The sequence below is a fragment of the Artemia sp. Qi Xiang Cuo genome, chromosome 4 (genome assembly GCF_049724085.1).
Source record: "Artemia sp. Qi Xiang Cuo chromosome 4, ASM4972408v1, whole genome shotgun sequence".
Taxonomy (NCBI): Eukaryota; Metazoa; Arthropoda; class Branchiopoda; order Anostraca; family Artemiidae; genus Artemia; species Artemia sp. Qi Xiang Cuo.
In genome coordinates this window covers 18,229,704-18,246,340 of record NC_142797.1, presented here as the reverse complement: position 1 = coordinate 18,246,340, position 16,637 = coordinate 18,229,704, and the positions used below count along the sequence as shown (strand labels likewise).

At 33.9% G+C, this 16,637-nt stretch overlaps 1 protein-coding gene across 1 annotated transcript in view; it reads right to left on the bottom strand.

The window, feature by feature from the left end:
- LOC148952844 (uncharacterized) overlaps positions 1–16,637 on the bottom strand; it is a 128,289-nt gene that overhangs the window by 55,858 nt on the left and 55,794 nt on the right. The window lies entirely within an intron of this gene.

Here is a 16,637-nt window from a genome sequence, read left to right as displayed (position 1 = left end):
ACCGAAGTCAAGGAATGTTCAAGTTCTCTTCTGAATTTTACCAAAGAACAAGCTTCAATTCTAATTTCACCAGAGAAAATAAAAATCTTCCACTTCAGTTCTCTATTTCACAAAGACATAAAGAAATTTAAAGTACAATTCTAAATTTTTCTGTGTAAGATAGAAAAAGTAATACCATACCTGTGAATATTTTCATTGAAGATAAAAAGTTCTAGTTCAATGTGCAAGTTCCTCAACGAAGTGAAGAATGGTTCAAGTTCTCTTCTGAATTTTACAAAAGAATAAAATTCAATTCTAATTTCACAAGAGAAAATAAAAATCTTCCACTTCAGTTCTTTATTTCACAAAGACATAAAGAAATTCAAAGTTCATTTCTAAATTTTTAGGTGGAAGATAGAAAAAGTAATAACATACTTGTGAATATTTTCCATGAAGATAAAAAGTTCTAGTTCAATTTACAGTTTCCTCCACGAAGTGAAGAAAAGTTCAAGTTCTCTTCTGAATTTTACGAAATAATAAAATTCAATTCTAATTTCACCAGAGAAAATAAAAATCTTCCACTTCAGTTCTATATTTCACAAAGACATAAAGAAATTTAAAGTTCAATTATAAATTTTTAGGAGGAAGATAGAAAAAGTAATACCATACTTGTGAATATTTTCCCGGACAATAAAAAGTTCTAGTTCAATTTACAATTTCCTCAATGAAGTAAAGGAAAGTTCAAGTTCTATTCTGAATTTTACCAAAGAACAAAATTCAATTCTAATTTAACCAGAGAAAACAAAAATCTTCCACTTCAGTTCTATATTTCACAAAGACATAAAGAAATTTAAAGTACAATTCTATATTTTTCGGTGTAAGATATACACAGCAATACCATACTTGTGAATATTTTCCCGGAAAATAAAAAGTTCTAGTTCAATTTACAATTTCCTCAATGAAGTCAAGGAAAGTTCAAGTTCTCTTCTGAATTTTACCAAAGAACAAAATTCAATTCTAATGTCACCAGAGAAAATAAAAATCTTCCACTTCAGTTCTTTATTTCACAAAGACATAAAGAAATTTAAAGTACAATTCTAAATTTTTCGGAGGAAGATAGAAAAAGTAATATCATACCAGTGAATATTTTCCCTGAAAATAAAAAGTTCTAGTTCAATTTACAATTTCCTCAACGAAGTGAATAAATGTTCAAGTTCTCTTCTGAATTTTACAAAAGAACAAAATTCAATTCTAATTTCACCAGAGAAAACAAAAATCTTCCACTTCAGTTCTCTATTTCACAAAGACATAATGAAATTTAAAGTACAATTCTAAATTTTTCGGTGGAAGATAGAAAAAGTAATACCAAACATGTGATTATTTTCACGGAAGATAAAATGTTCTAGTTCAATTTAAAATTTTATCAACGAAGTCAAGGAAAGTTCAAGTTATCTTCTGAATTTTACTAAAGAACAAAATTCAATTCTAATTTCACCAGAGAAAATAAAAATCTTCCACTTCAGTTCTCTATTTCACAAAGACATACAGAAACTTAAAGTACAATTCTAATTTTTCGTTGATAGATAGAAATATTAAGACCAGACTTCTTTAAAAGGCCACTTAAGATACTATTGTATTTGAAACTGTAATGTGTAAAAACTTCCGTAATGTTAATTAATATTAATATAATGAATTTTACTATAGAACAAAATTCATTAAAAAATTCAGCAGATACAATCAAAAACTTAAACTTAAGTTATTTATTTAACAAATACATAAAGAAATTTAAAGTACAAGTATAAATTTTCGGTGGACGTTAGAAAAAGCAATACCATATTTGTGAATATTTTCCCGGACAATAAAAAGTTCTAGTTCAATTTACAATTTACTCAACGAAGTGAAGTAAGGTTCAAGTTCTCTTCTGAATTTTAATAAATAACAAAATTCAATTCTAATTTCACCAGAGAACATAAAAATCTTCCACTTCAGTTCTCTATTTCACAAAGACATAAAGAAATTTAAAGTTCAATTCTAAATTTTTCGGTGGAAGATAGAAAAAGTAATACCATACCTGTGAATATTTTCCCGGAAGATAAAAAGTTCTAGTTCAATTTAAAATTTTCTCAACGAAGTCAAGTAAAGTTCAAGTTCTCTTCTGAATTTTAATAAAGAAAAAAATTCAATTCTAATTTCACCAGAGAAAATAAAAATCTTCCACTTCAGTTCTATATTTCACAAAGACATAAAGAAATTTAAAGTTCAATTCTAAATTTTTCGGTGGAAGATAGAAAAAGTAATACCATACGTGTGAATATTTTCACGGAAGATAAAAAGTTCTAGTTCAATTTAAAATTTTCTCAACGATGTCAAGGAAAGTTCAAGTTCTCTTCTGAATTTTCTCAATGAACACACTTCAATTCTAATTTCACCAGAGAAAAAAAAAATCTTCCACTTCAGTTCCGTATATCGCAAAGACATAAATAAATTCAATTTTCAATTCTAAAATTTTCGATTGAAGATAGAAAAAGTAATACCATACTAGTGAATATTTTCACGGAAGATAAAAAAGTTCTATTTAAATTTAAAATTTTCTCAATGAAGTCAATGAAAGTTCTAGTTCTCTTCTGAACTTTACCAAAGAACACTCTTAAATTCTAATTTATTCAGATAAAACAAAAATCTTCCACTTCAGTTCTTTATTTCACAAAGACATAAAGAAATTTAAAGTTCAATTCTAATTTTTCGGTGGGTTATTGAAAATTAATGCCATACTTGTGATTATTTTTACGGAAGATAAAATTTCTACTTCAATTTTAAATTTCCCCGGAAGATAAAAAGTTCTAGTTCAACTTGCTATTATCTTTGTGAAAACACACAAACTCAGAAAAAATGCTCAATGTTCCTTTAGTACCTATGCAATTAGACTAAAAATGAAGATATTTATGCAGAGTTTCAACTCGCTATGGCTAAGTTTGCTAAAAACAAGCTATTTTCTTGCGAAAACACAAAAAATCAGAAAAAAATTTTCAATGTTCCTTAAGCACATAAGCAATTAGGATTAAATGAAGATATTTATACAGAGTTTCAACTCGATATGGCTAAGTTTGCTAAAAACAAGCTATTTTCTTGCGAAAACACACGAAATCAGAAAAAATATTGTTAGGTTAGGTTAAGTTAGATTAGGTTAGGTTAGCCTACGTACGCGCGCAGATAGGTTAAGTTAGGTTAGATTAAGTTAGGTTAGATTAAGTTAGGTTAGGCTAGGTTAGCCTACGTACGCGCGCGTACGTAGGCTAACCTAGCCTAACCTAACTTAATATAACCTAACTTATTCTAACCTAACTTAACCTATATGCGCGCGAACGTAGGCTAACCTAAACTAATCTAACTTAACATAACCTAACAATATTTTTTCTGATTTCGTGTGTTTTCGCAAGAAAATAGCTTGTTTTTAGCAAACTTAGCCATATCGAGTTGAAACTCTGCATAAATATCTTCATTTAATCATAAGTTAGTATGTGCTTAAGGAACATTTAACATTTTTTTCTGATTTTGTGTGTTTTCGCAAGAAAATAGCTTGTTTTTAGCAAACTTAGCCATAGCGAGTTGAAACTCTGCATAAATATCTTCATTTTTAGTCTAATTGCATAGGTACTAAAGGAACATTGAGCATTTTTTCTGAGTTTGTGTGTTTTCACAAAGATAATAGCAAGTTGAACTAGAACTTTTATCTTCCGGGAAATTTAAAATTGAAGTAGAACTTTTTATCTTCCGTAAAAATAATCACAAGTATGGCATTAATTTTCAATAACCTACCGAAAAATTAGAATTGAACTTTAAATTTATTTATGTCTTTGTGATATAATGAACTGAAGTGTAAGATTTTTTTTTTCTCTGAAAAAATTAGAATTGAATCGTGTTCTTTGGTAAAGTTCAGAAGAGAACTTGAACTTTCCTTGACTTCGTTGAGAAAATTTTAAATTGAACTAGAACTTTTTATCTTCCATGAAAATATTCACAAGTATGGTATTACTTTTTCTATCTTCCATCGAAAAATTTAGAATTGAACTTTGAATTTCTTTATGTCTTTGCGAAATAAGGAACGGAAGTGGTAGATTTTTATTTTATCTGTATAAATTAGAATTGAAGTGTGTTCATTGAGAAAATTCAGAAGAGAACTTGAACTTTCCTTGACTTCGTTGAGAAAATTTTAAATTGAACTAGAACTTTTTATCTTCCGTGAAAATATTCACAAGTATGGTATTACTTTTTCTATCTTCCAACGAAAAATTTAGAATTGAACTTTAAATTTCTTTATGTCTTTGTGAAATAGAGAACTGAAGTGGAAGATTTTTATTTTCTCTGGTGAAATTAGAATTGAATTTTGTTCTTTAGTAAAATTCAGAAGAGAACTTGAACTTTACTTGACTTCGTTGAGAAAATTTTAAATTGAAATAGAAATTTTTATCTTCCGTGAAAATATTCACAGGTATGGTATTACTTTTTCTATCTTCCATCGAAAAATTTAGAATTGAACTTTAAATTTATTTATGTCTTTGTGAAATAAAGAACTGAAGTGGAAGATTTTTATTTTCTCTGGTGAAATTAGAATTGAATTTTTTTCTTTAGTAAAATTCAGTAGAGAACTTGAACCTTTCTTCACTTCGTTGAGGAAATTGTAAATTGAACTAGAACTTTTTATTTTCCGTGAAAATATTCACAAGTATGGGATTGCTTTTTCTATCTTCCACCTAAAAATTAGAATTGTACTTTAAATTTCTTTATGTCTTTGTGAAATAAATAACTGAAGTGGAATATTTTTATTTTCTCTGGTGAAATTAGAATTGAATTTGTTCTTTATTAAAATTAATAAGAGAACTTGAACTGTCCTTGACTTAATTGAGTAAAATGTAAATTGAACTAGAACTTTTTATCTTCAGGGAAAATATTCACAAGTATGGTATTACTTTGTCTATCTTCCACCGAAAAATTTAGAATTGAACTTTAAATTTGTTTATGTCTTTGTGAAATAGAGAACTGAAGTGGAAGATTTTTATTTTCTCTGGTGAAATTATAATTGACTTTTGTTCTTTGGTAAAATTAAGAAGAGAACTTGAACTTTACTTGACTTCGTTTAGAAAATTGTATATTGAACTAGAACTTTTTATATTCCGTGAAAATATTCACAGGTATGGTATTAATTTTTCTATCTTACACCGAAAAATTTAGAATTGTACTTTAAATTTCTTTATGTCTTTGTGAAATAGAGAACTGAAGTGGAAGATTTTTATTTTCTCTGGTGAAATTAGAATTGAATTTTGTTCTTTGGTAAAATTCAGACGAGAACTTGAACATTACTTCACTTCTTTGAGTAAATTTAAACTTGAACTAGAACTTTTTATATTCCTTGAATATATTCACAGTTATGGTATTACTTTTTCTATCTTACACAGAAAAATTTAGAATTGTACTTTAAATTTCTTTATGTCTTTGTGAAATAGAGAACTGAAGTGGAATATTTTTATTTTCTCTGTTGAAATTAGAATTGAATTTTGTTATTTTGTAAATTTAAGAAGAGAACTTGAACTTTCCTTGACTTCATTGAGGAAATTGTAAATTGAACTAGAACTTTTTATATTCCGGGAAAATAATCAAAGGTCTGGTATTACTTTTTCTATCTTCCACCTAAAAATTTAGAATTGTACTTTAAATTTCTTTATGTCTTTGTGAAATAAAGAACTGAAGTGGAAGATTTTTGTTTTCTCTGGTGAAATTAGAATTGAATTTTGTTCTTTGGTAAAATTCAGAAGATAACTTGAACCGTCCTTGTCGTCAGGTCTTAATGTTTATATATCAAGATATAAATGGCTCGTAAGTTGCTAAAGAAACAATGATTTCAGTAAATAAAATCAAGTAAAAATAGCAAAAGTGTAAATTAAATTATCGTTATTTATTTAATTTTTTATAAGATTTAATTATATTTATTTTTATAGGTTATCGTTTTTCATGCTTAATTTAGTTTGTTATGTGTAAATTTTATTTATTTACATTTAAATAACATTCTCTTATTTTTTGCCAGATTACAGTTTCAACTACAATATTTTATTAATTGTCCATATTAACAAGTCTGGTATTACTTTTTCTATCTTCAACCGAAAAATTTAGAATTGAACTTTGAATTTCTTTATGTCTTTGTGAAATAAAGAACTGAAGTGGAAGATTTTTATTTTTTCTGGTGAAACTAGAATTGAATTTTGTTCTTTAGTAAAATTAAGAAGAGAACTTGAACTTTTCTTCACTTCGTTGAGGAACTTGAAAATTGAACTAGAACTTTTTATATTCCATGAAAATATTCACAGGTATGGTATTACTTTTTCTATCGTCCACAGAAAAATTTAGAATTGTACTTTAAATTTCTTTATGTCTTTGTGAAATAAAGAACTGAAGTGGAAGATTTTTATTTTCTCTGGTGAAATTAGAATTGAAGAGTGTTCTTTGGTAAAATTCAGAAGAGAACTTGAACTTTCCTTGACTTCGTTGAGGAAACTGTAAATTGAACGAGAACTTTTTATCTTCCGGGACAATATTCACAAGTATGGTATTGCTTTTTCTATCTTTCACCGAAAAATTTAGAATTGTACTTTAAATTTCTTTATGTCTATGTGAAATAGAGAACTGAAGTGGAAGATTTTTATTTTCTCTGGTGACATTATAATTGAATTTTGTTCTTTGGTAAAATTCAGAAGATAACTTGAACATTTCTTCACCTCGTTGAGGAAATTATAAATTGAACTAGAACTTTTTATTTTCCGGGAAAATATTCACGTGTATGGTATTGCTTTTTCTATCTTACACCGAAAAATTTAGAATTGTACTTTAATTTTATTTATGTCTTTGTGAAATAAAGAACTGAAGTGGAAGATTTTTGTTTTATATGATTAAATTAGAATTGAATTTTATTCTTTGGTAAAATTCAGAAGAGAACTTTAACTTTCCTTGACTTCTTTGAGTAAACTGTAAATTGAACTAGAAATTTTTATATTCCGGGGAAATATTCACAAGTATTGTATTACTTTTTCTATCTTCCACCGAAAAATTTAGAATTGTACTTTAAATTTCTTTATTTCTTTGTGAAATAGATAACTGAAGTGGAAGATTTTTATTTTCTCTGTTGAAATTAGAATTGAATTTTGTTCTTTAGTAAAATTCAGAAGAAAACTTGAACCTTTCTTCACTTCGTTGAGGAAATTGTAAATTGAACTAGAACTTTATATGTTCCGGGTAAATATTCACATGTATGGTATTTCTTTTTCTATCTTCCACCGAAAAATTTAGAATTGTACTTTAAATTTCTTTATGTCTTTGAGAAATAGAGAACTGAAGTGGAAGATTTTTTTTTTCTCTGGTTAAATTAGAATTGAAGCGTGTTCTTTGGTAAAATTCAGAAGAGAACTTGAACTTTCCTTGACTTCATTGAGGAAACTGTAAATTGAACTAGAACTTTTTATCTTCCGGGAAAATATTCACAAGTATGGTATTGCTTTTTCTATCTTCCACCGAAAAATTTAGACTTTAACTTTAAATTTCTTTATGTCTTTGTGAAATAGAGAACTGAAGTGGAAGATTTTTATTTTCTCTTGTGAAATTAGAATTGAATTTTGTTATTTAGTAAAATTCAGAAGAGAACTTGAACTTTCCTTGACTTCATTGAGGAAATTTTAAATTGAACTAGAACTTTTTATTTTCCAGGAAAATATTCACAAGTATGGTATTACTTTTTCTATCTTCCACCGAAAAATTTAGAATTGAACTTTAAATTTCTTTATGTCTTTGCGAAATAAAGAACTGAAGTGGTAGATTTTTGTTGTCTCTGAAAAAATTAGAATTGTAGCGTGTTCTTTGGTAAAATTCAGAAGAGAACTTGAACTTTCCTTGACTTCATTGAGGAAACTGTAAATTGAACTAGAACTTTTTATCTTCCGGGAAAATATTCACAAGTATGGTATTGCTTTTCTATCTTCCACCGAAAAATTTAGAATTGAACTTTAAATTTATTTATTTCTTTGTGAAATACAGAACTGAAGTGGAAGATTTTTGTTTTCTCTGGAGAAATTAGAATTGAAGCACGTTCTTTGGTAAAATTCAGAAGAAAACTTGAACTTTTTTTATCTTCTGCGAAAAATTTGGAACAGTATTTTAAATTTTTCATCTCTTCGAGACAGATCTGAACTAAAGTGGAAAATTTTTATATTATTTGGAAAATTAGAATTGATTAAAAACTAATTTCTTTTTCATTGAGAAAGTGGGTGAAAAAGATAAGTACTTCAAGTTGGAAAATGGGTTTAGGAAGGGACATTATTAAAGGAACTTGTTCTAAAAGTATATAATAAAGCAATAAAAAGTTTTAAAAATGGCGAGGGGGTTCTTGGGAGGGGTCGGGGGAGGGCGTTTGGGGAGCCTGGGGCCCTTGAGGGGTGGTGGGGACATTTGGGAGCCTGCGGGGACCTGTGGGGACCGGGGTGCGCCTGGGGGGGTCGGGGGAGGGTGTGTGCCCGTCTGAGAGGGTCCTTGAGGACCGACTGGTCCTTTAGGAGCACGGTGGAACTTTGAGGCCCGGGTGTGGGCCTTTGGGGGTCCGGGGAGCCCTTGAGCACCGAGTGGGCCCTGTGGTGCCCGGTGGGTCCGGTGGGGGGCTGAGCGAGCCTGGTGGACCGGGGGCGGACCTTTGGGGTCCGGGGGTCCCTTTGGGGTCCGGGGGGCCCTGTGGGAGCCCGGTGGACCTTTGGGGACCTGGTGCGGGTCTTTGGGGGTCCTGTGGGTCCTTTGGGAGCCTGGGGGACCTTTGCGGACCGGAGGCCTCCGTCGGGGGTGGGGGAGAGCACTCGGGGCCCGTGGGGAGCCCGGGGAGCCCGGGGAGGGCCGGGGGAGCCCGGGGGAGGGCGTTTGGGGATCTGGTGGCCAGTGGTGGACCGGGGCGGGCCGGGGGGGGGGGCTCGGGGATGGTCGTTTGCGGGTCTGGGGCCCTGTGGGGGCCGGGTGGACCGGTTGGGCCGGGAGTGGTCCTGGGGGGACGGTGGGAGCCGCGGGGGGGGGGGGGGGATGGCCGGGGGCGGGGCGGGGTCTATGGGGGGTCGGGGGGTACCGGGGGGACGGGAAGAGGGCGGGGTTGGCGGTGGTAAGGCACTGGGGGTGTCCGGGGGGGGTCCGGGAGGACGTAGGTGGCCCGGGGGGGCCCCGTTTCGTACGGTGGTGGGGAGGTGGACAGGGTGGAGCCTGGGGGTCGTGTGGGGAGCGGAGGAGGGCAGGGGGGAGACTGGGGGACATTAGTGGACCGGAGGCGTCCTTAGGGGTAGGGGGAGAGCACTCGGGGCCCTTTGGGTACCCGGGGGGACCTTTGAGGACCGGTGGCGTCCTTGGGGGTTGGGGTAGAGCAATAGGGGCCCTTTGGGAGCCCTGGGTGCCCGGGGAGGGCCTTTGGGGACCGGTGGTGGGCTTTTGGGGATCTGGTGGACCTTTGGGGACCGGGGGGGAGGGCTTTTGGGGTTCTGGGGGACGTTTGGGGACCGGGGCGGGCTTGTGGGGGGCGGGTGGACCTTTGGGGACCGGGGAGGGCCTTTGGGGCTCGGGTATGGCCTTTTTCGGGTCTGGGGCCCTTTGGGTGCCTGGGGACCTTTGGGGACTGGGTGAGGGTCTTTGGGGGTCCGGGGGGGGGGGTCCTTTGGAAGCCCAGAGAACCTTTGAGGACCGGTGGCGTCCTTCGGGGATGTGGTAGGGGGATCGGAACCGTTGGGAGTTTGGGGGGCTTTGAGGACCGGGGCCCTCCTGGGGGGTTGGGGGAGGAGGATTGGAACCCTTTGGGGTTGGGTTAGAGGACCTCACAACACTGTTCAAATGAAACTTGTGTATTATAACGACCACACTCAAAACCTCTTCCAAAATCTCTTCAAAAATCTTCTTTTAAAATGTCTCTATCTGTTTCACCGAAATAGTTCCATAACCTGTCTAAAACGGTTTCGCCCAAATAATCCCTAAACGCAAATTCAGCGTGTTCCTTTGTTATTGGCATCTCTGCGTCAATGCATTTCAAATTATATGGAAACCTTTTCTCGCGCTACAACAATTCATCGCTAAGATGTTTCTTGCCTAATTGTTTCCATGTCCTTTGGTTATTAATATCAATTGGAGTTCGACCAGTAGAACTGTTCCCGAGGCAATGACATTAATGATTTTGGATCTATTCCTGGAGAAATGTTTCTAGGCGAAAATTTTTAAAGTCTGACAGATGATGTCATTGATTGATTGATCTGTCAAGAAAGGGAAATTTAAAGTCTGATAGATGATGTCATTGATTGATTGATCTGTCAAGAAAGGGAAATTAAGTTGTTGTTTCTAAGGGGAATTATTGATTCACGATATGTGAATTGAGGTCGACAGCACAGGTGTTCTGACTCGTGACAGCACCACGTGGTTTATGGTTTTCCAAGTGAGAAACTCGTGACAGGACCACGTGGTTTATGGTTTTCCAAGTGAGAAAGTTCCTGTTTTTAAAATTCTCACTTGGAAAACCATGAATTTTTAAAATTCTAACTTGAAAAAACATGACTTTTCAATGTATAACTTGAAAAAACATAAACCCAGAAAGACCTGTGACAACATTCTTGGTTTTACAAGTTAGTCATTGTAAATTCTTGGTTTACCAAGTGAGAATTTGAAAAATTCATGGTTTTTCAAGTGAGAATTTCATCTGTTTTTTCATTCTCAGTGAGAAAACCATAAACCACGTGGTCATGTCACGAGTTATAGGGTCCTCTCTACTGCTCTTTACTTTAATTTGATGGTTATCAAATTCAGTATCGGTACTAGACTTACAATGGCTCCTAGAAGTTTTTTTTCTTTTTTTTTGCCAAGTAAGAAGTACCTCTGGAGCTTTCAGTTGGTATTCCTGCATCAATAAACGGCGAAAAAATAGTTTATTCCTATTTTCATTCCTAATGTCAGTACATGGCAAAGCTCTGCTTAATCGTTTTAGAGGTATGTTAGAGGTACGCTCCGTTCTAGAGGTATGCTCCAAGTACCTCTGGAGCTTTCAGTAGGTATTCCTGCATCAATAAACGACGAAAAAATAGTTTATTCCTATTTTCATTCCTAATGTCAGTACATGGCAAAGCTCTGCTTAATCGTTCTAGAGGTATGTTAGAAATGTGAAAAAAGAAAACCCTTTTCCAGTAAACCTTAAGAAGGCCTAGACGAGGGCTCTAAGAGGCCAATAAGGCCCCTCAAAAATGATAAAACAGGAGAAAGTGAACTTAGGAATGTTTCCACCCTATTAACACAAAGATCGTTGGTAGTGACTTTACTAATCATTAACTTTCCGCAAGTTAACAGAATATTGTTGCTATTAGTTGTTTGTGCAATTATATAGCAATAAGAAACTTTGTTTGATGGATTTTTAGTGAAATAGGAAAAGAAAAATCAAGGAATGAATGTAAAACTTGTAAAGTATTTTAATTGAACCGAGAAATCACTTTGACTATGTTTTTGATTTATAGTTTTGTATTCAAATCGTATACTTTTTTTAGATTCGAAATCCTGTTTGATTTTTGTTGTTTCTTTTTACCTTCAAAGCTTCGATTTTACGCTAGTATTTCTAAATTACCCAAATTGCAAGTAGCAATTTTTGTTTTATCAACATTTCTGTTTATCCGATCTTGTAATCGTTATTAACAATTGAGACGGTGCGGCACAAATATGCGTCTTATCCCATAATTATTCGAACACCATATTTGAGTGGAATTGCGAACATTTAGCCTGTGTATTATAAATACAATAAGGTTAAAATTTCTTGGTTTTTCCACTCAGGAAAAACAGCAAACAGGCTCAATTTTGTTAAGAAGAAAAGAAATTTTCAACTTTTCGTCTTTAGATTAATGCAAACCTGACAACAAGGTGGCGTTGAATAGGAATATGGTCAGTTTTTAATTAGCCAAATTACAAATTAGAAGGATTATCAAGCACATTTTAAGAAGAAGCATTTTTAAATCCTCCCATTAAAAGTTTCATATCCCATTTCGGTCAAATGTGAATTTCATCTTCTAGACTTCTTCCTATTTTTGCCCTTATTTACAGACTTATTTAGGATATTATTCATAAAATATGAATATCCGAAGTGCATTAAATTTGGCATGGGCCAAAGTCAAAAGAGATCTAGTAATTTAACAGCTTTGTGTTAGTGTCGTGGTCCCCAAACTGAAGGTCATAGCCAGGCCTTCAAAGGCCTTTACGGCTGACCTTCTTCAATCATTAGCCTTTGGCTATGGAACTGACACTTCTATAATTTTATTGATTTTTATTTTGATGATATTGCATTAAGATCTTTAGTCTCTTTGAGGTTTAAAATATTTAAGAAAATATACGATATTCAGCCTCAAAACTGACCGGCATGCCAAGTAAAATAGTGGAATGGATTAAGTCAAGTTTCAGGAATATAAGGATCTTTGTTTTTAGAATTTGAATTGTTTCAACTAAAAACTTTTAATCTGTATTAGACCTTATTTTTTATATAGAATATACTTTTCTTTGTAAATAATAAATGGTCTTTAATTTTTTTGGTACCGGACGAAGTGGAAACGCCTCATTCCCGCCTCAAGTACGAGTGTATGATTGTAATGAAGGTAATTCCACGAATCCCTCTTAACTTCCTATGTTATTCACATATTTTCAAGTTGCTTTTAAGGTTGTCTCAGTGCACCCAATTCTTCTTAGTTCCAACTGAAATTTTCTTATATCTAAGAATTTCAAACAGATCAAGAGAAATATTTTTTTTTAGAACTCCGATTTTAAAATTTTATTTTCAAACGAAGCCTATCTAGGGCTTTAAAACTAACATCCTGAAGCTCTAATGCTAGAGCCACACCATAGTTGCACTTGTAGTTGTCGATAAAAGAAAGCCTGTGCCGACTCTAGTCTGTTCCTAAGTATTGTCTACTTATACTATGTCTTCGTATGTTTCACCAGACTCGTTATACAGATGCGAAAATGGCCATTCTCTTACGCGCTAAATCTTATGAAGATTACGATTGAATATATGAAATGGTTCAACTTATCAAATTGGAGACGGGATACATTATTGGCACTGTAGTCTTGGATAAATTGATTTTATTTACTATTGTGACTATAATGTAACTTCGGCATGACTCATTTGTTATTGAATTCATTCTTTTGTTTTATTCAGAGGTAACTCCATGATACTCTATAGTCCTAAAATAACCCAATTAATAGGAATCTATTACTTTCTGTCTGTGATTTCTCTCCGCCCTTTTTTGCGTATGTACAAGAAAAGTCTAGGTAGAACTGTAGCTTCTCCATGAGGGTTTGACATCTATTTAACTATACATACCCCCTTGTTTACCTTAAATAGACATATTGCGTGATTTAGTATCTGACTGAAGCTATACTGATTCCTAGAGCCCCTAGACGTCCGCTTTTACGTTAAATAGACATATTACATGCTTTACCATCTTGCTGACGCTAAGAAGAAACACCTTCCCGGTTTCAGGGATCTTGATACTGTTCATGGTGAACCCATGGTGCCTTGAGGGCTCCCACACTAGTTCTAGTACTGTTTACACAATGTGCCTTTTCAGAATAGTGATCATTCCAACAATGAAAAATCTTCATTCATTATGTCCTTATACATCTTATTTTATTTTTGTCCTTTTTTCAACTAGTACTTAAAGTTCCGTTCTAACAAAGACTCTGAGATACCATCATGATTTTCAGCACTGTCATAACTATGGTCATCACGTTTTTGCAAAGTCATGTTCTTCAATAGTTGACTACTTAGAGCCTTAATTATTTTGTCTCAGCTGAAAGCAGGTGTGAAAGACAGAAAAGGAAGAGAATAATATTTTAGTAAGCAAATATAGTTAGTATAGCAAATTTCGGAGGTTAAAACATTTTAAAACTTGACAGGTCTTCTACTAACTAACAACAGGCAACTGCCACGTAAAAATAGATTTTAAGCCAAAACACTTTCTAAAACCCGTATTTGATGGGATATTTCTAATAAAAGTTACTTTAAAGCGAACAAGCTGTGTATCATTTAAATATTATGTGAATATTCCGCTCTCCCAAGGCTAAAGGAATTAAAAAAAATCCAAAATATTCTAAAAATTTTCAGAACATTTTAGAGAAACTACCCCCTTGTAATCGCATGCCTAACTTAATAGTCTTTTATTATCAAAATATAATATCAAAATAATGTTTATTTTAAAAAAAATTGTCATACGCCGGCTGAAAGAGCCGAGTTCGCATCATGGGAGACTACCATATAAAGAGTAGTCTCGAATGAAACTAAAGGAAGTACTCTTAAGGGATAAATAGAAAGCAAATAATGTTCCAATATTATGCCAACTGTAAGTCAAAAACATATTCAATTTTTTTGAAAATTTACCCACTGTAATCTGGTACCTCCTGTGTTTCTCTTTTTCCCTTGAGCATTAAGCCCAGACAGTTTCTTTTGTTTTGTCATGAAAAAATGTCATGAAAAGGTTATATCAAATGGTATGTCATTTTCTTGTCATGAAAAAATGACAAGACAGCCAATTCAAGCTCGTCTCTGTGAAAGCAACAATGGACGCCATCTGGCGTTAGCAAAGAAAATAGTAAAGTTAACTATTAAAACCTGTATAAAAACATAAGTCGATTTTATTTTTGTTTTACTTTTTATCACCTTCGCTTTATATTGGACAGAAAACAAAAGAACTAATCTTGCCAAAAAGAAAAAAGAAGCACATTTGTTTATGTATTTTCTTCTTTACTAGCCCATGTTTTGCATACTAACCTAACCGCAACGGGTTTGTAATCCAGAAAAGGTTTAAAAACTAAACAATATGCTCATTTTTTGGCAGTTTTAAATCAGATCCTAACAGAGGCGCTAGTTGGGGATAAAGGAGTAGGAGTGGCCATTTGTAGTCAAAAAGATCCCCCCTTAATTTTGAAAAAATCCGTTTTTGTATCTTCTTGGAAAAATGAACAAATCCTTACACCTCTCCATACATTTTAGTGAATTGGCACCCCTGGGTCCATACAGATTTAGACCCTTAATCGAATTCTGATTCTTAGGAAATAAAATTGAGCTGTTCTGAATGTTTCCAGTTCTGCAGGGCAACACACAGCCAGTGGTGTTAGCAGTTTCGTTTTCTATTAAAACCAAGTGATAGCATTTGATTTTTCTTTCTTATCTGTTTCCTATGCCCATTGGTAAAGCCCTTGAGCCTAGAACCGTTCCAGAGTTCTAAAATGTTTGTATAAAAAACGGGGCTAAAGTTGAAAATGCCGATTAAGACCTGTCATACTTTTACTAGAGCAAAATTTGAGGATTTTTTTCGGAAGGACCTTAAGACATCTGTACATCTTAATACATTGAGTATCTCCTTCAGAACAGATAAAAAACGGTTGATTAATTGTTAAAGATGGATTCTAATTGCTTTAAACACCAGAAAAGTTTTTGATCAGAAACAATCGATACTTTATAGTTTATACCCACAATGGAAACAAACGGGTACATTCGCAGATACCCAGAGTGCCACGGTCCTTTTTGTGTCAAACAATTTTAAGATCATGCATGTTCTTTAAAGCTTTGTTTGTCAGTGGCATCAGTTCACGGACATATAGAAGGGAGGAGAGGATAAAAATACATTTTTAAAAAATCTGGAAGACGCGAATTTGTCGTTTTTTTTCAATGAAAATATCAAAATAAGGCATTTCCAATGAAAATACCCTCAAAGAGATATTTTTTAAAATAGTCTGTTGCACCTCAGTCAGTGGCGTCAATTCACGAAAGTGTTCACGAGAAGGGGAAATACATTTTTAAAAATCTAGGGGAGGTAAGTTTATCATTTCTTTAAATTTTTTTTCAGCAAAAATACCAAATATTAGGTTTTCGACAGCGAAAATGCCAAAAGGGCTTCTTCAAGGAAAATACCCCAAAAAAGGTATTTTTAAATCTAGGTTGAATATTATATGCCCCTCGATACCAATACCCAATGCCACTGAACCCAGTTTTTTCCTTTGACTCCTCCTCTTTATTTTTGGTCCTTCTGTTCCTTCATGAATTAACAAATGGTAATATAATCTGAAAATATCGAACAAAGTAGTGGGGGGAAATTTAAATTTTGTTGGGAACGCTTTAAAATACGTAAGTGAAAGCTTAGCTGCATAGTGAGTGACAAATAAAAAGCAGGAAACATCTATTAAAAAAAATTCTTGGATATTCTCGTCTTCTTTAGTCCCCATGTTTCTCCAGGTAGTTAATAACGAAGGTCGAATCCAGGGGGAATGGGTTAGGGGGTTTGAACCACCTCCTCCTGAATTTTTTTTTCGACTCGTAAAAACGTAACAAAAATGTGTTTTTGACGTTTTTATTAAAAGTTTCTATGTAAACCCCCTCCCCCCGAAAAACAATCCTGGATACAACCTTGTTAAATTCACTCCAAATTTCCACAGTCGGCCCTATTAAGACTTTTATACAACTTCAAAATGAAACAAAAATATGAGTTGGAGAGTGGGTAACAAAAAGCAATGTGAAAAAAAAACACTGCGAAAAAAGTGTTGCGTTTCATTTTACTGCTTAAATAAATATTCCTACTTTTTTAGTG